The sequence below is a fragment of the Patella vulgata genome, chromosome 3 (assembly GCF_932274485.2).
Source record: "Patella vulgata chromosome 3, xgPatVulg1.2, whole genome shotgun sequence".
Taxonomy (NCBI): Eukaryota; Metazoa; Mollusca; class Gastropoda; family Patellidae; genus Patella; species Patella vulgata.
Genome location: NC_065881.2, coordinates 152,845 through 178,266, shown reverse-complemented (window position 1 = coordinate 178,266; position 25,422 = coordinate 152,845). Strand labels below are relative to the sequence as shown.

The window sequence follows — 25,422 nt, the reverse complement described above, 5'->3', positions numbered from 1 at the left end:
GAACAATATTTTACGTCTTTTCAACACCCTCATTACAGTTTTGTTATATGTCAGTCTTTTTGCGACTATGATTGTGATGGGGTTTAACATCCTACGTTTCTGCATCAACTGGGCTAATAAAGACTGGAATATGTCATGGAGTTGGAAGATTTGCTCATACAACAGCGTTGACATCAATTCTTGATCAAATTCTAACTGTCAATATATTAAAGGTTTGTTTGATACAATTAAAGTTTTTTTCGACACAGTAACCACACAATTCATTAAACCACTACATTGGCTTTATATCTGGACAAAAAAATTTAAAATCCCTGGATTAATGGTGTGTTTGGTTCATTTAAGTTTTTTTCGACACAGTTAATTAAACTATTAGATCGATTTTATCTTTGGACATAAAATTTTTCAAATCCCTGGAATGACAATCAGCAGCTTTAGACTATATCGTTAATTATAAACACACGATCTTGTGAATTAAATCATGCTTGTGTATATAAACACACAATCCTGTGAATGACAATCAATGACTTTAAAGTACGTGTATATCATTATTAATAAACACACGGTCCTGTGAATCAAATCACTCTTGTGTAAAATTGAAATTTTACCATGATAATAAACTGATATCTTATAGTTATTTATGACACCATGGATAAACTGATATATATCCAACATTATATATACCAGTTAATAACTTTATAGTTATTTATGACTTGATATATCTCCAACATTATATATACCCCTAATAACTTTATTTAGTCCCCATAGAAAATTAGACAAAGTTTCATTATGCACTGTGTTATACAAATTATCTAAATATAATAAATAGTGACAAATTGTTATTTTATGGTCTGGCCATGAACAACACTGATTTATATAGACATTATTTTGAAAAGCTACCAGATGAGCGAAAAGTACTTTAAAATTGTTAAAATGTTATTAAACCAATAATGAAAACAGTTTGTGTCGATTCATTGTTTACCATGCAACAAAATAGTGCACTAAGTTTTAGAATTGATCTAAATATCATCATTAGTGAATATAATTACAGGGCCTTTGTGATATCTGACTTGTTTTTTAAACTATATTTTATTCAATAAGAATCTGATGGAGCAACAAGCTAGGCCTATATCCCCCATCTCCCTTCAACAAAACAAGATAATTACTATTAGTAAACAGGCTAGGCCTATATCCCCCATCTCCCTTCAACAAAACAATATAATTACAATTAGTTTACTTAAATATATGTATATTATGAAAGAAAATATTTTTACAATAAAAGGTTATTTGTTTAGAACATGTTTGATGATGTCTATAAGGCCTGAATGTAACATAATATGCCAGATGACAGTACACTAATAGCATAGAGGTAAGGACAGAGAAAGTAAGGCGAGAGAGAGAGAAATGGGGTTTAACATTTACTCGACACAAACAAGGTCATTTCTGGACTAACACATGATTGAATTTTATTTCAATAATTTGCTTGCGTGTAGGGGTCTTTTACAGTGGGAGGAAATCGGACCTGGAGAAAACCCACGAGGTTGGACATGTAATCCTACTCCTTGTCGCGTACAACCATGGCAATTGACTCAATGACAGACCTTATGATACAGCGTGCACATGCTAACCATTCGGCCATCCACCCTCCCCCCCTAATAATAGAAGATTACAGTACTTAACATCGTACTTGTTTTATGACCTGGGAATTACAAGCAATAAACCATGGTAAAAAAAAAAGGATATCTCCGGGATTCAGCACAAATTTTTAAATTTATCACAATGACTCTGAGGTGATAAATAACTATTTGATATCCCTATATAAGTCTGGTGATTTATTCATTATTATTATGCTGAGGTGAAACTAATACATCTCTGGAATTATAACACTATTTTTATAACTGGTTTTAAGTTTTTCTAGTATACTATTCAAAAAAAGTAGGGGATATTTGATTTTGGGGGCATAATACTAAAATATGCAAATGACTACGAAAAAAGTCACTATAGAACCTAACAGAAGAAACATTTCCAGTTACATGTGACGCCCAAACGCACCAATAGCTACCGCATGGAATGCATGTGATGCTTGGGATCATCATGGGGGTCCAACCCAAGATTTGCACGACTCTGACTTTGAATGTTACAGTCATTGTGGCATTGAATTCCAGGGTGGAAACATCAGTTTAATTGTTTTAGTGACCAGAAAACAAATTTTGATATGCGTCGGCTTACCCAAAATGAAAGGTTACGTGCCCTTGGCATGCTACAGATCGGCACAACACAGGCAGTTGTGGCGCGGACGATGAATGTTTCTCAGTCTGTTATAAGCAGGCTATGGTCCAGATACCGTGATACACAATCTGTACAGGACAGACCACGCTCAGGTCGACCAAGGGCGACAACTCAAGCCCAGGATCGATTTATCCGTACCTTGGCCTTGAGAAATCGTGTCATCACAGCAAATCAGATCAGCGCTCGTCTTCAAACAGACACTGGAGTGAGAGTGAGTGGCCAGACGATTCGGAATCGACTGCATAGGGGTCACCTTCGCGCCTGACGTCCTCGCGTGATCCCTTGTTTGAGAGATCATCACATTCAGGCAAGACGTCGTTGATGTAGGGATCGTCAACACTGGGATAATCGACGCTGGAGCAATGTGATGTTTTCAGATGAGTCAAGGTTCACTGTTGATTTTTTGGACAGACGTAGGAGGGTGTGGCGTCGTCGAAACGAGCGCTTCCAAGACGTTAACGTCATCAGACATGATCGATTTGGGGGTGGTTCTGTTATGGTGTGGGGAGGCATCACTGTTGCTGGAAGAACGGCTTTACATGTTGTTGCAGGGCGTGTTACAGGCCAGTACTACCGGGACAACATCTTGGCAGTCCATGTTGTGCCGTTCGCACGACGTCATGGCCGCCGTTTCATCTTCCAGGATGACAACGCAAGATGTCACAGGGCCAGGATCGTTACAGGTTACCTCCAACAACAGAACATCACCACATTACCTTGGCCAGCACTGAGTCCCGACCTCTCCCCCATCGAGCATGTCTGGGACATGCTTGGACAGAGGTTACGTCAACGTCAACAACGTCCTGCCAATGTCCAAGAACTTGCTGCTGCGTTGCAACAGGAATGGGACAATCTGGACCAAAATGACCTTAGACGTCTCATTAGGAGTATGCCACGTCGGATCAATGCTTGTTTGGCAAACAGAGGAGGATTTACCCGTTACTGACTTGGTTGTGATGCTGTGGTAACTTTGCTGTTTGACCCCGGGTATCATTTTACCCTTATAATGGTCAGTCTGTGCCTTACTTAGTCTAACGATCATTTGGAATAAATCGATGAATGTGAACTTCATTTCATTTTGTCATTTGTTTCTTCGTCAGTTTCATTAGGTGACTTTAATAACACTTAAAAATCAAATATCCCCTACTTTTTTTGAATAGTATATTTTATTTTTGTTGCATGTTGTCTGTATACATTAATTTTGTCTACCATTGATTACAAGTTGAATATCGTGTAGTTTTGTTGTTTTAGCAGAAGTTTTTGTATTTAATGTTTAGTTTAAAACCACTATTGGCACATTGTTCAGATCTGTTGCCAACCAGACCATGGTTTGAAACTAAACATTAAATACAGAAACTTCTGCTAAAACAACAAAACTATTTAATGATAACTAATTAACTAGTGGTTTAGGCATTTGTATCATTTTCTTGATAAAGACGAGAGGATCCTTGTGGAAGCATCCTCATTGTAATAAATCCAGTAATAAATGAAATGTTGTTTAATGGCACATCAGTATCAGTAAATATGTATCCATAAATTGTACCTTACTAAAATATATCCATGGATAACATTGATATCCACTGGATTTTACAATGTATATAAATATAATTAATAGTGAATTATATGATGTGGATGACTGAGTTTATGGTTGAATGAACCTGGTATGTATGTCGGATATTTTGTATATTCAGCAATATACATGTATATATATACACAGTGTGTACGCTCTGTGTTATAAAGCTGATAGACATTTTATTAGCATGATTCATACCCCACAGTTAATAAAATTATATTCTACATTGTTGCAATATATACACTTTATAGTTCATTTATATCGATTCCATGCGTTAACTGCTTGTTAATTTTAAAATATTTTCCTTTTCTCGGGTTGTACAAGTCAATGAAAGTTTTTGTTTACATCTAACGGTGTGCAGTCGGCCAACTTCTCTCCTAAAATGGGCACCGGTTAGATACCGTAGTATTAGTTGTTTCGATGCGCGTGCCGGTGCATGATTACGTGATAAAGACAACGTGCTAATGTTCTATGCACGTGTGGTGAGATTAATAAACGACCTAACAACTTACCTTCAGTGAAACTGTCGTGATTTAGGAAAGGTTGATCAGGTCTTAACGAAATCCTTTTTCTTAATTGTCTCGCTTGCCTTAATTCACTGCGCGGAGTCGGCTGCGCTGTAAACTGACGCTTTAACTTGTATCCAAGTCTCTTTCAACCAGTTACAATCTTGTAGCACTGTTCAATTAGTCTCGATCAATTACTTGGCGATTGATACAATCAGCACCAGGGCCATGTAAGAACTAACTTTGTTTTGGTCAAGAAATAATTCAAATACGTACCGCACCGTTTTGGTATCTTACAACGCTTAAAACGGATCTTTTGGCATTTTCTTAACAAGAAAGATTAGATTAGTGTGTTTAAATACAATAGATCCGAATAATGCAAGGGAGGTAACTATATTTAATAAATGGAATCAGGCTAGCCCACTGACTCCAATGTTAAATGGCTGTAATATCACAGGCTGTAGCTTTTTGGTCAGCATTCCGTTGGTTCCAATCTTAATAGGCACACAGGGAACCGCATTTGGCAATCTGCTCATCATAATTTTGTAGGGGGTTGTCTATTTATAACTTGCCCGACGGGCTCGACTAATCACCGGAATTCACTTACAATCACCGGAATCCCTTACGATCACCGGAACTCACTTGGAAAACCATCGATTCCTCCCACAAAACTAATTTATTTTAAATGCATAATACATTATAATATACCGAATAACTATTTTTATCTCTCGACAGACCAGATGAAGGCGCTGTAGGTGTATCATGATTATGATAACGTAGGGCGCGTCGAATTACCCAAAACAACGCTCAATAACAGTAGAAACGCCAACCCCCCCCCCCCCCCCAAAAAAAAAAAAAAAAAAACAAAAAAAAAAAACAACAAACAAACAAAAACAAAAAACCCAAAAAAAACAACAACCCAAGAATAATTAAGTTGAATTAAAGAACCTCATTGTTTTGTGCCCAAATCGGAGGTTCACGAGAGATAACTCGTATATGTGATTTTTGTTGACCAGAAACTAATGTATAATATCGTTGCAATTCGTTGTAATGTATTGTAATTAGTGATTGATTAATATATAGTTTATTAAAACAGTAATTATATGCATGAAACATATTATTATTGTGTATATAGTGCAATAAATAATTCAATATTATTGCTACATTTTTTTATTTATAATTGCAAATTGTGTCGATTGTCACTATCGGTCATCGACATCGTAACTTGTTTTGAAATAAATAAATGAAATCAATTTAAATAAGTTCCGCTGACAATTAATTGTCTTTGCTCAGAGTATTCTCATGTTATGATAGTTTTTTAGGTTGTGATTGTATGTGATTTATCACCTTTTACAATGACAATATTTGAATATAATATGATTCGTAAATCCGATATTTTGATCATTAAAGGGAGACTACTCGATATATGTGGAGAAAATCGTTTAACTCGTCATATTTCAAAACTATTAGGCATAGAATTCGAGATGTTTTAAAACAATTATGTGTAGAACCTATTTGTAATTCATCAAAAAGCCTCTTTTATCAGCATTTCAGTCCTAATTTTAACTTCCAATATTATTTGACCAAATGCTAATTATATTTCAAAATCCGTTTATTTGCCCATAACTTATTTATATGCGTTGGTTTTTACAGAATGATTGTGGGTATGTTTTAACAAAGTAGGTAATGAGGGTGTAAAGTAATGAATCTGTCTGGGCTGTGATGCATGTGCATGTGGTGCATAGTTTTGATTCGATGTTTGTCAGAGAGGTTTGAAATAAGTTACAGGTTAGGCATGGCTGTTTTCTCCCCTTAGATCAGAGAGATTTTAAAGGACCAGACATGACTGTTATTCTACAGTAACATTAATGACCGACTTTAGATGCTTAGAACCTGGTAATGTCTAGGTGACCGATATTTCAATCTAGGAGTAACCCTGTAAATTACAATAGTTTAGTCTTGGCGAACTTTGTGAATCATACGCCTGTGTAGTCTTGGTGAAGTATATTTAAATCTTGGTGAATTTTAATACAGCTAGTGAGTCTAGGTGAATCCTGAAATTATGTGGATCTGTGACATGTGAAGGTTTTGTGAATTTCCGAGGATCTGTGTTCGGGTAACATTGATATTTTTGTGAAAACCTCTAAAATGTTATATGTAAATTGATAATAACATTATACATATTGAGAATTAATTAATTAATGTGTTGTTTCTTTGGAAATTGGGAAAAGGGGGCAATTAAGTTAAAGAACCTGAGGTCACTTTGTGACAAAGTTTCAAAACATGCGAATGTGTACCCTCGATTTCAAAGGCCATATTTCAGTCAATATTAATGTTATAGCCATATACCTTTGCAGTTTTATATAAATCTATATGCACTATAAGATATATATGGGGTCACTCCACAACTTTCTTAGAATTCGTTCCACTTGACATGAAATGACCCATATCTTTTTAAACCCTGAAGGTAATTTTAGATCTGATAATTCTTTTAGAGAACTTCAATTATAACATGCAATAATCCCTCAAATGATGGTCAGGGCATACAATTTAGAAATTTCAGATTTGTAATAATCGGTTTAAATTCATTCAAATGACGAATAGGGCCTACAGTTTAGAAATTGTACAATGTTTGTAATAATGCACGCGCGTATGCAACCTAACTAACCACTCTATCTACAGCTAAGATTTAGATTTCGACCGACAATTTTGTACGTTTGTTTTGGATGTTAATTGTTTAATTACCCAATATTCACGTTGTCATATAATATCGAAGACGATTTTCATTTTGTTGATACAAAAAGTAGAGGGTTTGTAAAATTTAGAATTATTTCCATATGATAAAAACTATAACAAGTTGAATAACGAACAACGAGGCAGATTGTCAATCGGTAATCGCCAATAATGAGACAGGCCGCCTCGATATTCGTTATTCACCGCTTGAATAACAATCTAGTTTATTTACCGACTTTATACTTTTTTATAAGCAGTGCGATGCAAATGCCAACGAATATCATTTAGAAGGCATTCTGTGATAGTACTAATGATAACGATAAAGTTTCAAATAACCATACTTATTCGCTGCATGCCAAATTAAACTGTCGTCGGCATAAACCGCTACGTCAAGAAGTGTCTTAATGTAGTTATTAGACTAAAGGTCATTAATCAAGATATTGAAAAGTGTTGGGCTTATAACAGAACCCTGGGGTGTGCCATTTTCGAGTTATTTATTGTTTATTGAGAGACCTACATTAACTTGTATTTGCCTATCGGTTAGAAAATCCCTGATTCAGTGGAACGTTCGTCCTGTTACCCCTAGTCCACATACTTTTTTTTTTAAGTAGGCCATCCACCCAAATAAGCCAAATGCCTTGGTCAGGGCGACGAATACTGCTCATTGAGATTTGTTCTTTTAGGACATGTTGTGAAGCGCTGCTGTCTATATCCACTTTGATTGATTTGGACTTATAAAGCCATTACTTTCAGAATAATATCTTAGGCTGTGGGCGTATAAGAATTTCCTCCGACATTCAAAGATATGGTGCCCCTTGAAACTTATTTTTTCCAGACTCTGGCATACCCATAGTGTGCTACGACAACACCGGTTGCTAGGGACACATCTGCATGCTATGGCAACATTGATTTTCAGGTTCACATCTACATGCTATGACAACATCGGTTTTCAGAAAATTTACTGTTAATTTAAATGTTATGTAGTAATATCTCTCTCTCATAAATCATTAGGCTATGTTCACATTGGTATTATTGTCAGGCAATCCAATAATTCTGTATTCAAACAAAATATCGATTGGATCTTGATAACAGCTAGTCGAATAGATTATGAAAACAGTTCAAGGTGTCGTCGTTCAAGGGTCAGCCACAATTAAAGAACGTTTTTTATGTGACGTGAATATCGCTACAGAAACACAGAAAGGAGAAGTGAGAGATCATCATCACATGATCATTTTATTAGTTAACAGACGTCATATTGAAACGTACGAATCTATTAATTGAGCGAACAGAGCACGTGGTGTAAAAATGCGACCAAGGTTTTGTTAATCTTTTTGATACTTGGGGCAACAGCAACGAATAAAATGTGATCTTAACACCTCGTCGCCACACTGCTTCAATCATTTTGAGACTAACATATACATATTATTAAATAACCAAATATCGTCAAATTGCAGCACATCAGAAGAATTACTGCAATTGGAATATTTACCTAGTTATCTCCTAGTTACCTAGTTTGGTTTTGCAGTTGGTTTCCAAGGCGATGAAGAATAAGAATTATTTTAATCTTTATATAACATTTAATCATTATATATTATTAAATCAAAAAAATGTTGATGCAAGGGCTCAGTGATATTTTCATCCCTAGGAGGGGTGTGGGTGGGCATGCAAGTTTTATCCGACCTTTATTCGACCTTTATTATACATGACAGGTATAGTCAATTAACCGACATATTATTTGTTATTTTTTTTGACCAAATGAATATTTACAATAAATCCCTTTACTTGGTGTTAAATGGTGCTCATAAAACACGTCGCGACATATTGGGGTAGTTTATTACAAACATTTACAGTTGATTTAACATCCAATTATTGTATGAAAAAATTAATAAGATCTGTTGAAACAATAATACAATTTATTTTATGATCAGTAGTGGAATACCGCGTTTTATCAGTGAAATAAAAGTGTTATTCCACTGGCTAGCAGTAGTCCATGTTGTTTTTACCTAAAATCATTGTAAAATCATAAAATAAATAGAACATTTGTCATTTTGTCGTGAATAACATATTTTATTTCATCTCTAAGCAAGAAAACGTTTATATTTTCACTCATGCTACGCATTCGTGAAAATATAAGTTTTCTTGCTTCTCGATGAAATAAAATATGTTATTCACTCTAAAACGACAAATATCCTCTATTAACTTCATATAAAATACATCCGTATTCGCCCTTCTCAGTGGATGGGGGACGGATTTGCTGGCAAGGGACAACGTATAGTCATTCGAATGGTACGAAAACCCGAGTTCCCGTATGCACGTAAAAACACCCTTGACAATTGGAATTTGCAGTCGGAGCAAAAAAGTAGGACAGTAAAGGAGCTAAATCGGTAATATTTGGGAGCTAGAAATTGACACAAATGGCTCGCAACGCATATAATGTAAATAAATTGATTTACATTCAGTCGTTTCTTTTTTACTCTAATTTCAAATGTTCAGCGAAATATGCCAGAAGTCTCAATCGAATGGAAATCTCTAGGGTCTGGTTGTTCCAGCCTACAACGATAGTATTTTTTTGCGCATGCTCTCCAGTCTCCAGATGAGAATATGTCGTCACCGTTTGCCATGACGTATGGGTGATGTCTAGCCTCGTTCTTCGAGTCCCTTGTTACAAATGGCACTGAAACGGATCATGGTGCATGATTCGTGCACCAATGGTAAAATGTTTATTTTGTCTTAGATATTGAATATCAGAAGCCCATTTTTCCCGGTAAGATCACAACATCAATGTTGATTTAAATTGACAAATAATTCGTGCTTTCAATGTCGAAGACTTTGGATGATATTGAGTTTGAAACTTAGCTACTTTTAAAAACCATTTCATTTCCATTTTATGTCTCCCAATTCGTAAAATGCAAGTAAGAAGAGTTAGACACAGGGTTTGATCTGGTGGAGATGTAGAGTAAAGATGGGGAACAGGAGGGAGATTGGACAGTATTGGACAGAAGGTTTGATCTGGTGGAGATGGTAGGGTAAAGATTGGGACCAGGAGGGAGATTGGACAGTATTGGACAGAAGGAGTGATCTGGTGGAGATGGTAGGGATAAGATGGGAAACAGGAGGGAGATTGGACAGTATTGGACAGAAGGTTTGATCTGGTGGAGATGGTAGGGATAAGATGGGGACCAGAAGGGAAATGTTAGTGTTGGACAGTAGGTTTGAGGAAAGGTGTAAAGCAATGTGGAGGTTGGAGCAGGCAAATGTAGGATAATAAACCATATTTTATTTCATTTATAATTATACAATATGTCGCCATGGATAGTGAATTAATTACTTCAATCGAAGGTTCAATTTGTCCAAATGACAGGTGTTTATAATTAAGTAAGTAAACGTTGATTTGTTTATTTTTCCAATTAATATCAAAACAATATTTGTAAATCATACGTGTCACTTTGGGCGCTATATATGGGATAGTTCTGTCTTCTACCAGCTTTAGCTACATGTGTCACCTTAGCTACACGCCAGTCAGAATTAAAGACATCAAGATGTTGCGGTGGACTTTTTCAATCCTTTTATCGTCAATTATGGTTGAGTTGGGTGACAGTCATGGCTCTGATTCTCAAAGGTTCTTTTCGGGAGAAAAAAGCCACAGTAGCAGCAATAGTGGATGCAGTAAGTAATACTTTATTTAACTTTGTAATTAACCAATCTTAAAGCTACCGAAATGACAAATATCTGTGTGTCTATAGATTGTCTAAAATTGGCACAGATTCTGTTTTGAAGATATTTGGTTCATGTATTAAATTTGTGGCATCATCTTTACGCAATCGTATTCATCTTGATTGTATTCGTGATTTAAATGAACTAAATCGCTAATATTTGGGACATAGAAATTGACCTAAATCGGTCGTAACGCATATAATAATATCATCTGATTGTATATAAACTGATTTACATTCATTTGCTTCCGTTTTGACTCTAATATCAAATCAGTTAGGTCCAGCGAAATACGGCAATCAACCGAATAGAAATTTCTAGCGTCCAGTCTATTGCGCATGCTCTCCAGATAAGTTATGGCGTCGACGTATGACATGAGTTGTGGAATATGTCTAGCCTCGCTCTTTCTGGTCACTTGTTACAAATGACGATGAAACGCATTATGGTACACATGTCGTGTACCATTGGTAAAATGTTTATTTTGTCTTAAATATTGGATATCAGAAGCTCATCTATTCCTTGTAAGATCACAACATTAACGTTGATTAAAATTGACAAATATTGGAGGATATTGAGTTAGAGACTTAGCTACTTTAAATATATATTATCAAGTGGGTTAGAGTGAAGGGGATAGTGAGGATATTACATGAGTTCAACCTTATGGCTGAAATTCCTACAAAAGTGTTGGCAAGTAGAACAAGTTAAAGAATGTAATAATATACACAGGTTACATCTCACTGTGCCCACTTTTGATTAATCCAATTAAGGTCTAATTAGGATTAGTGTATTAAGCGGATTAGGATTAGGTGTTATAGGTAATTAGATGGAAAAAAACAAATATTGAAAGTGACTAAATATTCAGTCTTATAATTGGTGAGATGAACTCACTGTAATCGTTAAAGTGATGAATTTTATTCAAAAAATGACACTTGAATATAATATGAATTATGTTCAGTAAGCCTACACATTACACGGTCTTTATAAGGACACACAGAAGTCAGTCTGTCATATTTCATCATGGCAAACGTTCAAGTAAACATCCAGTACATCCCCAATGCTCAAGGTGGAGAAAACTTAGTCCATGAAGAATACAAATTTTGAGTAAAGAATAGGAAGGCAGAACGAGTATACTGGAGATGTTGTATAAAAGGTTGTCCAGCAACCCTGAACACCCACCAAGGCTTTATTACCAAATATTCCAGAAACCACAACCATGTTGCTAACCCACACAAGGTGGCAGTCGACAAATTTCTCGTTGCCATGAAAACCAAGGTGCAAGAGGAAACCAAACCAGTCTGTGCCATCTATCAAGAAGAAGTATCAGGTATGTATTTATCTCTAATGTTGTGTGCCGTTGATTTAAATGATTCAACGTTAAAGCATACTGAACATGTTCTTCCGTAACAAACCAATCGAGTGTCTGGTCGAGTATTAATGATATAATAATATGTATAATAAATATTTTCTTTTTGTTTGTTTACAGCCCTTCGATCTGACCGTGACTCAGGTGAGATGATCAGAGAGATTCCAACATTCTATAGTTGCTGTGCTTCCCTGTATAGAGCCCGAGCAAAGATCCTCCCAGCACTTCCTCAGACCCGCAACGATATCCCGCTTCCAGATTCTTACACCAAGACCACATCCGGAGACGACTTCCTTCTCCACGCAGCAGCCGACAACAGGTTTCTAGTGTTTTCCACACAAGAAAATCTTTACCATCTCGCCAATGCAGACACTATATACTGTGATGGAACATTTAGCATGAGTCCTACCTTATTCACCCAGATCTACACTATACATGCTTTTGTACACAATAAAATGTTCCCTTTGGTGTATGCACTATTACCCGATAAGAAGGAGGCAACATATGTTGAGTTCCTCAGATGTGTTAGAGACAAAACATTGGCACTTGTCAATGTTAATCTTAACCCAGGCCATGTGTTTACAGATTTCGAAGTTAGTATGCAAAATGCTGTGAGAACTGTGTTGCCGAGGTCAGAACTAAAAGGTTGTTTTTTTCACTTTGGGCAGTGTATTTGGCGCAATGCGCAGAAATATGGACTACAAGCATATTTTTCTCGGGTGCCAGAAATCAATAAAATCGTCAAGCAAGCAGCAGCATTACCATTAATTCCAATACAGCAGGTTGAAGATGTATGGCTGCATGCCCTTGATGATGCACCACTCCAAGATGCCAGAGTGTTGCAATTTGCAGATTACGTAACTGAGTTCTGGGTGGAGGGGCAGCATGGCAGAATGATGTGGAACCATTTCCACACTGAAGGTCCACGCACAACGAACCATGTTGAAGGATGGCATTCCAAGATAACATCCATTATTGCCACCCCTCACCCAAATATTTTTAAGTTGGTGGCTTTTTTTAAGAATGAACAAGCTTACTCCGAAGTAACCATTCTCCAGTTAGGTGCCAACGGAAAATTACGGCCTAAGAGAAGAAAGTACAGGCAACTAGAAACCCGACTCCAAACTCTGAAAACAGATCTTCAGAACGGTATAAAGACTGTATTCGAGTATGCCGATGGCGTAGCCCGTTTAACTACATTGTACATTTTCATTGTTTATCTTGTTTTTGTGTGATGTATGATATACCCATGTATGTTATACTTTTATTACATATTTTATATATAAAACATCGAAAATTGTTATATTTTCATTAAATTATAAAGTGCTAATGTGATGTATGATATATCCATGTATGTTATATTTTTATTACATATTTTATATATAAAACATCGAAAATTATTATATTTTCATTAAATTATAAAGTGCTAATGTGATGTATGATATATCCATGTATGTTATATTTTTATTAAATATTTTATATATAAAACATCGAAAATTGTTATATTTTCATTAAATTATAAAGTGCTAATGTGATGTATGATATATCCATGTATGTTATATTTTTATTAAATATATATAAAACATCGAAAAATAAAAAAAAAATTACATAAAATATTTGGGGTTTTTTTCCATCTAATTACCTATAACACCTACTCCTAATCCGCTTAATCCACTAATCCTAATTAGACCTTAATTGGATTAATCAAAAGTGGGCACAGTGAGGACACACCTATACACAAAGAGATTATTGTCCACCAATGCACCGCGGGAAATTTGAAATAACCCCAACAATTCCGTAGTGGTATTTAAGTAAGTTTATCCAAAAATTGTTCGATAATCAACGAAAGCCTTCTGAAACTTCTCTTATAGCTCACTGTATGACGTATGTCAGAGCAGAACAGTAGGACGTTACATTTCGTGTTTTCATCTATAATGTCGTTCATAAATACATTTTAGCCAAAATCGGTCCATAAATCTGTGTTGTTTTTTGGTTTTTATTTTTGTTTTTGTTGATTTTTTTTATTTTATTGATAGCCGATTGGCAATAAATAATTGTTCTCGTGACAGGGAGGTAAGGTTGGGTGGGGGAGGGGTTAATGGTGTAAACGCGTGCGCGTTAGACCGCAAGGTCTGTCCTGGTCGTACGTGAGAACGGGTAGAGTCGCTTGTCAAGCCTCATAGGGTTTTCTCCGGTTTCCTCCTACAGCAAGAGACCCATATATTAGTAAGTCCCACAATGACCCCCTCCTCTCTCTCGCACGAGTGACTGTTCTTGGAAACTGCTAGAAGCTATTATGTGAACAACTAGTCAGGAATCCTAAAACATTTCTCAGGTGCATCTCTCTCAGTGTGTTATATGATCTCGGCAAATATATCGAAAGCGTTATCGTGCGTAAACTAAATATAGATAGCTGTTCCGGCAGGTAGCGTGTCTCTTGCAGAGGCGTAGCCGTGAAATATATATTGCGGGGGGGGGGGGGGAAGGGGGTCTGCAAATGAAATTATATAAAATGTTGACATTCTGTGATGTAGCGCGATAGCCGATGTAGCGCGATAGGGAAAGTGTGGGAGCGTCACCCCCATAAATTTTTTTAAAGTTTCAGTCTTCTGTAAACGCTGTTTTGGCATATTTTACGGGATTAAACTAAAACATCACACCAACATATTTGGATATGTACAGTTTTTATAGAGATAGAATCTTAACTAATCCTAATAATTGTTGTAAATAAATAGGAGTTACCCCCATCCCCCCACCCGTCCCTGTGTGTGACGCCCATGGTCTCTTGTGTTCACAATGGTATATGATTTGTCATATATAGCACTGTGTTTCCAGTGATTATAAAATGTTGTCCACAAAAATATGTTTTTTTTTTACTTCTTGTCGAAAGTAATCGGAACATTTTAGATATGTCAACATAACAAATTTATTACATAATCGATTGATAATTGTTAGAACTGACAATGAATAATGGATAACTGATATTAATTTTTTTAATAGAAAAACAGAATTGTTCATACCCTTGTCTAAATGGTGGTACGTGTATAACTCTAAAACATGGTCAATATAAATGTATTTGTCTCCCCGGCTTTAATGGACAAAATTGTGAGGGTGAGTAACATTTTGCTGGACCAACTTGTTGCACCAATATTTAATGCTACCAGATCGGGTTGATTTACAAAATTATAGCTGTTTCAGAAGCTCTTATACACGTTATTAGAAGTAATATCGGGTTGTCTATAATACACGCGATTAGTAGTGTTGACATGTATTCTAGAAGACCTAAGAGTTAATTCCTCGCTTACAAACACTTGTTTGTGTGTGTAACATGGGTCGAGGTGTATTTCTAAATTATGTAAACCTTGCCAAAATCGTTGGTGTTCCCCTTTAATAGCCATGTAACTGTTATAGAGTTTGTCTGAATCTAACAGTACGTAAAACCTTATTTTACTTGATTTCATTTGGACTCAGCTACCCAAATATTCCTACGAAACAAGGGCCATAGCTATTTTTAGTCTTTCTTACCCTTTTCCCTTTCCCCCTTTTGGATGGCGATTTTTGTTGACTTTTTGGTATAGAATCGAACAAAAGGGTTTGAAAATGCATTTTCTGGCAGGTTTTGGGTGAATATTCATGATTTTGAGACGGAGGGATCCAAGAGTTGAGAGGTTGGCTAGGTTGAAATGTAGGGCCGAAAATTGCATGTTTATTGATATTTACTTCCGGAATGTGTATCTCACGTTTTCCATGGTGTAGCTCATACGTGCTCTTTAGCAAGCGGTTGTCACATATTGCTCCATCTGTGGTAGAAAGCGATCTACTGAATGAAAATTTGAGAAAAAGTTAGAGCCGGTCTAAGAGACGAGAATTAACATTAAAGTGGCCATTTGACCTTTAATATGCACGTCACTGATTTATTACCTTCCGTATTATAATAATCTGTTATTAATCTCACCTGTGTATCACAACTAATCATATTATTCTTTATTGCAGTCAACGTCTGTGACCCCTCGCCTTGTTTAAATGGTGGTACTTGTGATCCAACCAACGGCTGCTTTACCTGTATGTGTCCAGCTGGATTTACCGGAATTATTTGCAATGGTAAGATTGTGCATCGTTTCTTTCATGATGTAATCACAATATAGAGGCTTTAGAGGTTTTAACTCAACTAAATGTTATAATTTAATATGTAACCTTAATGATTTTTCAAAATATTCCCCACAACAGAATTCGGTCCACTTGACATGGAATGAACCACGAAGGAAATTTTTGATCTGATATTCCTTTTAGAGATACAACTTCAATTTATAATTCCTAAAATGATGATCTGAGCATACAATTTAGAAATTTCACATTTGTAATAATCGGTTTAAATTCATTGAAATGACGATCAGGGCGTACAGTTTAGAAACTGTACACGTTTGTAATAATGCACGTGCGTACGCAACCTAAATAACCTCTCTATCTACAACTAACATTTAAATTTCCACCTATAACTCCGTAAGATTTTTGTGATGATAATTGTAAATTACCCAATATTCACGATGTCCTATAATATCGAAGGCGATTTTCATTTTGTTTATACAAAAATTATAGGGTTTGTAAAATTTAGAATTATTTCCATATAGTAAAAACTAAAATGGTTATTATAAAAGAAAGGGAATGACATATCATTTTAGAAAAAGCCCCCGCTTTTGTAATAAATTAAATAGTATTACAAAAACGCGAGTTACTATTAAAAAAAGTCTGATGACGCAGTTATTCAAAGCGTATTTAGCTTACTGTTTCCCTCGTAATATTTGCCTCATATATCTTGGTGCTGCCTTGGTTAATATTTGCCATATATATATATCAGAATCACGTGGTCGTCTGATTATTTAAGCCCTGGTTTTGCTCTTTTATAGGTGTCAAACCTTTAATTGCTTACGTCATAGACTGACCAGCGTACTAAAATCCAAATATGTAATAGACATGCACCATACCTTGCATTCCGGCCGGGATTATTACCTAATTTGGTCAACAAATATAATATATGTTTGTGGCCATGAAAAATGCAAATGACCATGATGTTTATTAATCTATAGACCAGTTAACGCTTCTTTGGCATTAAGACAGGAATACGAGTCCTCGTCGACTACATGGTCAATGATAGAGAAAGCTGTAAGGAATTAAATGACATTTTAATTCCAAGTATTGACACAATAGCTTATATGTATACCACAAGTCTTCAAGTGAAAAGTTTAATAAATTTATTGATGCTATTGTTTATGTGATACCCGGACCACAAACAGTATGGTATGGTATTAAGGAATTATCAATAAGCAGTTGTATGGTATTACGGAATTATCAGTATACACATAAATCTATTCCTTTTAGCCCAAATCTAAAGGTACACTTGCTTTTCTTGATGTGGAGATATTAGCGATTCAATTTTAGGCTAGCCTCGATCGTCATTACTACTGGTGATACGACAATAAGCAATGTCTCGATTATCAATTTTTATGTTAAATCATCCATCACAAAACGAAGTGAAATAGATTAAATATCACAGGCTAACGATGGCATCGGGAGATGATAATTTGATCTTGATAAGTTAATTAATGTCTAATTAATAATTTAGATAACATTTAAGGCCTAAAGAAAGACCTGTAATCGGGAGATATAGCTCTTGAATAATGCATGTTTAAGTTAAGCCCACTGAAAGTTATCGCTATCTAGTATAGTAATGTCGTTGCTATATTATTTCAACACACGGATGGTACTAATTTTATATTTTCAGATCTATTGTCTATAAATAATATATTTAAAGTTATAGGTCCATATTATAAGGCTTCAGGGGTCAAGATAAATGTCCAGAAGTCTGAAATGTTAACCATAGGCGAAGCAATATACACCAAACCCTAGTTTAACATCACTATTAAACGTGTAGAAAGCATTTAGACTCTTGGCATATATCTTGGTTCCAATTTTAAAATGGCCAAAAAAAGTTGCAAAAATAAATAAACTGTTTAATTATTGGAAATTAAGAAGATCAAGTCACTGTCACACATTATGGTACAATCTAGCTGTTATTACTAAATATTGGAATTGATATTCAGAAATGTTTATTATGTTCAGTTGCTTGTAGAATGAAAACCCCCTCTTGTTATATACAAGTCTATCATAACAGTGAAAGTGTTGGTATCAACCAATATTATATAAGATCCGTAAAACTCATTCCAAATATAATTTTAATGCAGCGTTCGTTACGCCGCTTGAACCGTAACGAATACATTTTAATTGATATAACAGTTCTTGTCCATCTCGTATCTTGTTACTTCCAGTAAATTTATGTGAAATAAAATCATGTTTATCCCGTAACTTGTTACTTCCTGTAAATCTGCAGTTGTATATGGTCATTGTAATAATTAGATAGCGTTGCTTAACGTAATTAGGTATCTCTTATCTTGTTACTTCCAGAAAATCTATGTGGAATAACAAACTGCCTCAGCGACACACCATGTGTACCAATCCTTGCACCTGGTGGAGACACCTGTAGTTGTGTTGAAAGAATTTCTGTGGGTGGAGTGTGCCTTGGTGAGTAAATGTTAGAACGTAGATTACACCTGATGAATGCTGACAATATCATTTGTCTATTTCTGTTATGAGGTTGTCGAATGAAACATGTTAACAAGTTAACTAGATGATGATGAAACATTAAAGTAATATAATAGTATTGATATATTGGTTAACACTACGAGAGCGACATAAACCAAACCCACGCCCTGTTTCATCTGTAGGAGTGCATCCATGACAGATCTCGTTTAATATAACATGTTTTACTATTTGTTCTAGGACGGTCAATCATTACACCTGTAAAGCTATACGACAATTTTCTGGATATTACAACCACAATACCTGGAGTTCCCGGTAAAAATCTCACCATTTCATTCATTGATGATTTTAATATTGAGTCAACCAATCCTCGTCTATTTGACTACCTAGAGATTGAAGGCACAAAGTACGTATAGACCCAACGACAACATTAAACATACATTATGCAAAAGCTAAATTTGCTTATTGCAGGTCTTTCCTTAGGCCTGAAATGATATCTAAATTATTAATTAGACAATAATTAACTTAACAAGACTATAATCAACTCTCGATGTGATCGCTAGCCTGTGCTATTTACTGGATTTGCTGCTCAACTTTCATTCATGATTTAATCATGAAATGGATAATCGGGGGTAGGCCGAAAATTCAATTGCTCAGTTCTCGGTTCAGAATGGATCATTTTGACCGACATTTTCAGCATATTCCCTTTACGTTATCTAGTTTTTAACTATCATAGTGAGAACTGACAGCTCTTTATCTAATCGCCCAAAATGTATCTTTAACTACTCGTTGTATAGACGAGGCTAGAGCTTCTAAATAAAAACCCTGTCTTCACCTCCATTCAACACAACCTAGGTCATTTCGAGACTAACATATGTTTCAATTTTAATTCATTAATTCGTAGGGGTCTTTAGCAGTGGGAGGAAACCGGAGGATCCGAAGAAAACCCACGAGGTTGGACAGGCGATCCTACTCCTTGTCACGTACAACCGGGGAATAGAAACTACGCCAGTTGACTCAATGACAGACCTTATGATATAACGCACACGCGCTATTCATTCGGCCATCCACACCTCCTTCCCGGTTCACAAATAATAATAAAATCAATAACAATCATAACATGAACTTTATGTGAACTTGAATAAACTACTTTCTGGCGAAATAACGATCGTTGAACAACTATATAGGCAATACGATCTATGTTCTACCGGGGCGCCCAGTGTTATGGACAGTATTTTGTTGACATTCAGTGTGGAGTGGGATTGTGGATGACCCACCCCGACCCCACACCCATTAACAGCTTCTAGATTCGCTACAGGGGTCTTCAATATGACGTTTTATACATTAAAAGAAATGTAACGAAATAGGGTTTTACGTCGTATTTGTCTGCACATTAGGGTAGGTTGATTTTCAAAGAATTCAAATTATGAATTTTACAAATTCCTCAAGAAGCGGTTTGTGATATGGATATAAATTAAAGGTTTTGTGGTTGCATCTAATACTACCTTATTGTCGCTTTAAGATACACCTATATTTTTATACTTTTGTCTGTGTAGATATTGTGGTCAGGAGGCTCCAGAAGACATCACGCTTTCAACTGGTGCCGGCACCCAAGTACGCTTTTTCACCGATTTTAATTTCAGACGAGTAGGTTACACATTGACCTATCAATATATAGGTGAGTACTAATTTGAATTAATTACATTAACATTTAGTGTATTAATGTTTAAATATGAAATTACTCAAACATAGATAGAAAAATGATTGACTTTTGTACAATAGTATCAATAACCACACTTTGTGTTCTAATAGATAACCTTTGTGTATGGTTGGTAGATAACTACTCCAATAAGCTAACCCTGGGCACATTATGTTAAAGCTTGAAAAGATCTCAATTGTGTAGAAAACCCCAATACCCCTAACGCCTAAACATATTTCTACCTTTCTCTATATTCTTACATAAATACCAATTGTTGATTTCTATTTACACGAAATATTTTATATATTTTACATAGACGCTGTACCAGATGATAATCCTTGTAAAAATGGAGGAACGCTCACCGCACAACTAACTTGTAATTGCATGTCAGGTTTTGAGGGAAGTAATTGTGAAAGTGAGTAAAAACAATTTTTATTTCCAATGATTTTAATATGTCTAGACAATAATATATTATAATCATATTTAACAGATTCACAAGTCAATTTATCTGTAAATATGCTGGGATTGTTTGGAGAACCAGCAGGAACCTTGTTAAGGCTCAAAATTCACAAAGAATTTACAAAAAGTTAATGCTCCCTGTCACTGAAATTGATGACTAAATCCCGATGCTCCTGATATTTTTGCCCCACAAAACGGTGTAGACCCATGCGAAATGGCACTTATTGAGCATCGGGATATTCCGGTATACTTTACAAAGCTTCAAGGAATATCCCTCGAACAATTGCCATGAATCATCGGGGGTGGTTCCAGATGTTCGGGAAAGCTCCGGTGTACAATCGCTGATAACCAACATCATCGTGTGAATATCCTCGTAGATTAGGGGATGCATCGGTGAGTACCTGTGAACCACTCAAAGAGTATCTTGGGCGTATGTATATGAACATCTCAGTACCCTGCGTGATCCCGGAAGACTTAGAGGACAGACTCACCGGCGTCCTGGGAAAAATTCGGGAATATTACGAGCCATGTGGAACCATCGGGAGGTCTCGGGGCAACTGCGAAAAATTTCAGTGTCTCCCTGGAAATAGTTTTCCCCTAGGCGTCCTCGAAGCATCGGCCATCTCTCGACGAAGTATCAGGAGACCGTCGATGATATTTGAATCCTCGGCGACAGGTCGATGTCCTTTCGGTAACTCATTCCCGATCACTGGATTTTATCCCTGAATATTATCGGAAATTTCGGCGACGTTTGAAAAATGCATTCTGGTCATGACGCTGATTGGCTGGATTCTGCATAAATTACATTTCGTTTTGAACGGGGGGGGGGGAGTGCCTGGGTCCACACGGATCGCGACACTCCTGACATCGGGACACCAGGAAACCTGTCCCCGAGGCTAAGCAATTCCATCGCCGAGGCAAAATATAACCAGTGGAAACTCGCCCTAAACATTGCTAGTCTAAAGGAAAGTACTTTTCAAATGTTGATTTTCTACACAGAATGGGTCAGTGTCAATAAAATGAATGTGATATTTCTATTATATATGTTATGCTATGAAGAACGGTAAACAGTTAAATAACAGGATGTAACATAATGTAGTGATGTCATCGGTTAATAGAATGATTTATTATTGTTATAGTCCCAGCAATATTAACATCAGGCGGGCAGTACGGGTCCGACCAGAACACATCGTTCACTCTACCTGGTTTTCCAGAGAAAGAACTTGTCCTTACGTTTGATGATGATTTTAGTATTGAAACTACGGGTGGTAATTGTAATGATACTCTAAGAACAAACTGTACAGAAGATTATGTGGAGATAGAGGGAACAAGGTAATAGATTTACTTCATATTAAACCCACTTTTTAGATCCTCCAACATAGTTGAGACACCATCATGCGGTAGTTGTACTTAACCTCTGTATGTTATACATCATGTAAACATTACAGTACAAATATAATACAGTCTATAAAATGGTGTATACATATTTTGATTTAACCGAGAATAATATCCCACCTGGATTAGGAAATGACACCAACCAGTCTATATTGCTAAATCATTTGGTTACTAAATTTAATCACATATTTATATTGTATATATTCCCTGATCATAATACTGGGTTTTATTACAGATATTGTGGAGGCGTGGCCCCAGAACCCATTACTCTACCTACAGGTAACGGAACAACAGTACGTTTTGTGAGTAACCCTGACGGTGAAGAGTGCCCGATCGGTTTTCGACTCACCTATGTCTATAGAGGTAAGTCAGTCAGGCCGTGTTGGAGATATCACGTAAATAATAGTTTTGTTTTCATTGGTGTTAGATACCTTGTTGTGGTGTTGACAAAACGTTTAAAGCCTTGTGAATAGATCTGGTAATGTTTTCATTTCCTCTCATCCTTTGACTTAACCTTCCTTTTATGGGGATCACGTGGCTAAGTGGGTAAGACGCTGGCTCGCTAGCCTGGAGATTGGGTGTTCGATCCCTGCATTGGCTGAGAAAGTTCATTCAGATTTTCCGGCGTGGTTTCCCCTTGTCAGTGATGCAGGATAGAGGGCCTGACAAGGACAGCTGTCTAGTCGTTCGTTTGGGACGAAGAACCGAGGTCCCGTGTACACATTGGCGTGCACGTAAAAGATCCCTTGGCAGTTGGAATTTGATATAAGAGTAGGCCGTAGTGCCGCTGCCCGGGCAAAATTTCCCTCATAGCACACTGTATGGCGTATGCCCGTCTTCATTAGCCCTGGTTAGTAGCGGAACAGTAGGACGTTAAACCCATTTCATTTCCTTCCTTTTATATTTCAGACCCGTAGTCATTTTAAAACTGATGCTAAACGTACAACAAGGAATTAATGTTTGTGAATTTACTTCTGCTAGAAATGGTATTATGTGATGGAAGGATATGTCATCAGGACAGTTTGTTAACCAAAAAAAGATAATTCCTGATTTTACAAAAATCTAACTATGGTATATGATATTAATGCAACAAACCAATAAATATTGTATATACCACTTTGTAGTCTTGTGCTTTTATATCAATTCACGCGTGTAGTTTAGATCATCATTTTTGTCACCGATGCAAGTAACCTCCCGTTTTGTCTACCGGGTAATAATAACACATCACCGGCCGTTGCGAATTGTAGAATCATTTATCTTCCAGCGAAGAAGAAGATAATGGTTATTATAGTGACACGTGATGGATTGACAAAGTAAACAATTTGAAAGTCCTTCACCTGGTATACTTCATTAATTTTTACAAGCAAATGAATTATTCTAATATATTTAAACAGGTGTTTTCTCCGATGTGTTCTTGGTTGAATAGCTGAATAATTCGTCTATATCGCCAAACTTGATAATATTTAAGCCAACGGCTAAGCAAATATCTGATGTTGGTGTATTAGTCAACCAGAGGCCCAATAAATGTCTATTGGTGGTGTATTGCTCAGCCAGAGGCCCAACAAATGTCTGTTAGTGTAATATTGAAATTCGATGAAAATTAGAGTTTGATCCATATAAGAATTTGGTCGTATAGAAGGTTTCCTGGCAAAATACCCCTCTTAGCACACTGCATGGTGTTTGTCCGTAGCTACCAAATAAATGAATACATCTGAGTTTAGGGGACAGTGTACCTGGAGTAGTATGCAGTGTATGGAATTCGTTTAACATTTGCAAGCATTCTGCTAGTTCTTCAGTGAAACCAAATTGATGCAATTCACATCAGCTGATCAGCATTTGTTTTAAGACGAATGATTTTATTTTAAACTGTTTCCCCACATGTACAATGGCGGGAGTTTCATCAATAGTCTTGACCTATTAAATCTTAAAAGTCGATTCCAACTATTTTGTGGAAGTGTATTTGGTCTAGTTTAAAATGTAAACTAGTATACTACTGAGGTACTGCTAACTAAATTGGGTTTAACGTCCTACTCTGAGGCACCGACTACGATAATGAAGAACTGTTAAGGATTCTTTACGTGCACACCAATATGTACACTAGACGCAGGGTTTTCGTATTATTCGAAGGGCTATACGATTTCATATGCCAGGTCATTCGTCCTGCATCACTGAAAAGGGGAAACCACGCCGGAAATGAACTGAAATGGAGTTTAACGTCCTACTGTTCTGCTCCTAACCTGGGCTAATGAAGACGGGCATACGCCATACAGTGTGCTATGAGGGAAATTTTACCCGGGCAGCGGCACTACGGCCTACTCTTATATCGAATTCCAACTGCCAAGGGATCTTTTACGTGCACGCCAATGTGTACACGGGACCTCGGTTGTTCGTCCCATCCGAACGACTAGACAGCTTTCCTTGTCAGCCCCTCCGTCCTGCATCACTGACAAGGGAGAACCACGCCGAAAAACCACGACGGATATCCTGATGAACTTTCTTGGGACCCTCGGGTCGGTGCTGACCTGGCCTTCCTATCTTGATCTGTTAACACTGGACGGCTGATCTGAAGTGAAATGGAGTTTAACGTCAGCCTGGTCTAATGCTAAAGGTTGACATTAAAACGGAGAATGTGGTCGTGTTAGTAATTGATTGAATGAAGGGAAATAACTCTCATTATTGAAAGCATCAAAATATATTTCTTTATTGGTTCACGAATTTGGAAATATTTATAGACCAAGTTAGCAGAGACTAATCATGGCTGGTGTATATGTTACATGATTACGGTAACAGAATGAAAGGAATTTAATGTATTATAAACACAGTATGTCGGCCATTTTAATACTTACATTATCCTCTCGTATTATATAATAAATCCATTTAACATTTGACACCAGATTTTAAAGAGCGGCTAAAAAAATGACACGTCTCTGAATTTCGACTGGTTCTTCCTGGACTGGACTAGCCAAACAATACATATAAGTTTAAATGTCACATAACTTGGACATGAAGGGTGTTTAGATGACTGTGAATTCGGGGGAAAATTCGTGGATATTCTGGAGTATTTGTCACAACTGTCGTACAAGAGATTAAAATTATCAAAGTA

At 36.4% G+C, this 25,422-nt stretch overlaps 1 protein-coding gene and 1 long non-coding RNA gene across 3 annotated transcripts in view; one reads left to right on the top strand and one right to left on the bottom strand.

The window, feature by feature from the left end:
- LOC126816845 (hillarin) overlaps positions 1-4,523 on the bottom strand; it is a 55,373-nt gene extending 50,850 nt beyond the window's left edge. For both annotated transcript variants that reach the window (XM_050543611.2, XM_050543616.2), the window contains exon 1: positions 4,372-4,523. The gene's annotated coding sequence lies outside the window, so the exon portion shown is untranslated. The remainder of the gene's footprint in view (positions 1-4,371) is intronic.
- Positions 4,524-19,026: 14,503 nt separating this feature from the next.
- LOC126815629 (uncharacterized) lies at positions 19,027-23,407 on the top strand. Its single transcript, XR_007678004.2, has 6 exons — positions 19,027-19,172; positions 20,323-20,444; positions 20,782-20,880; positions 22,064-22,256; positions 22,555-22,682; positions 23,229-23,407. It is a non-coding gene; the product is annotated as an uncharacterized LOC126815629 (long non-coding RNA).
- The last annotated feature ends 2,015 nt before the right edge of the window (positions 23,408-25,422 follow it).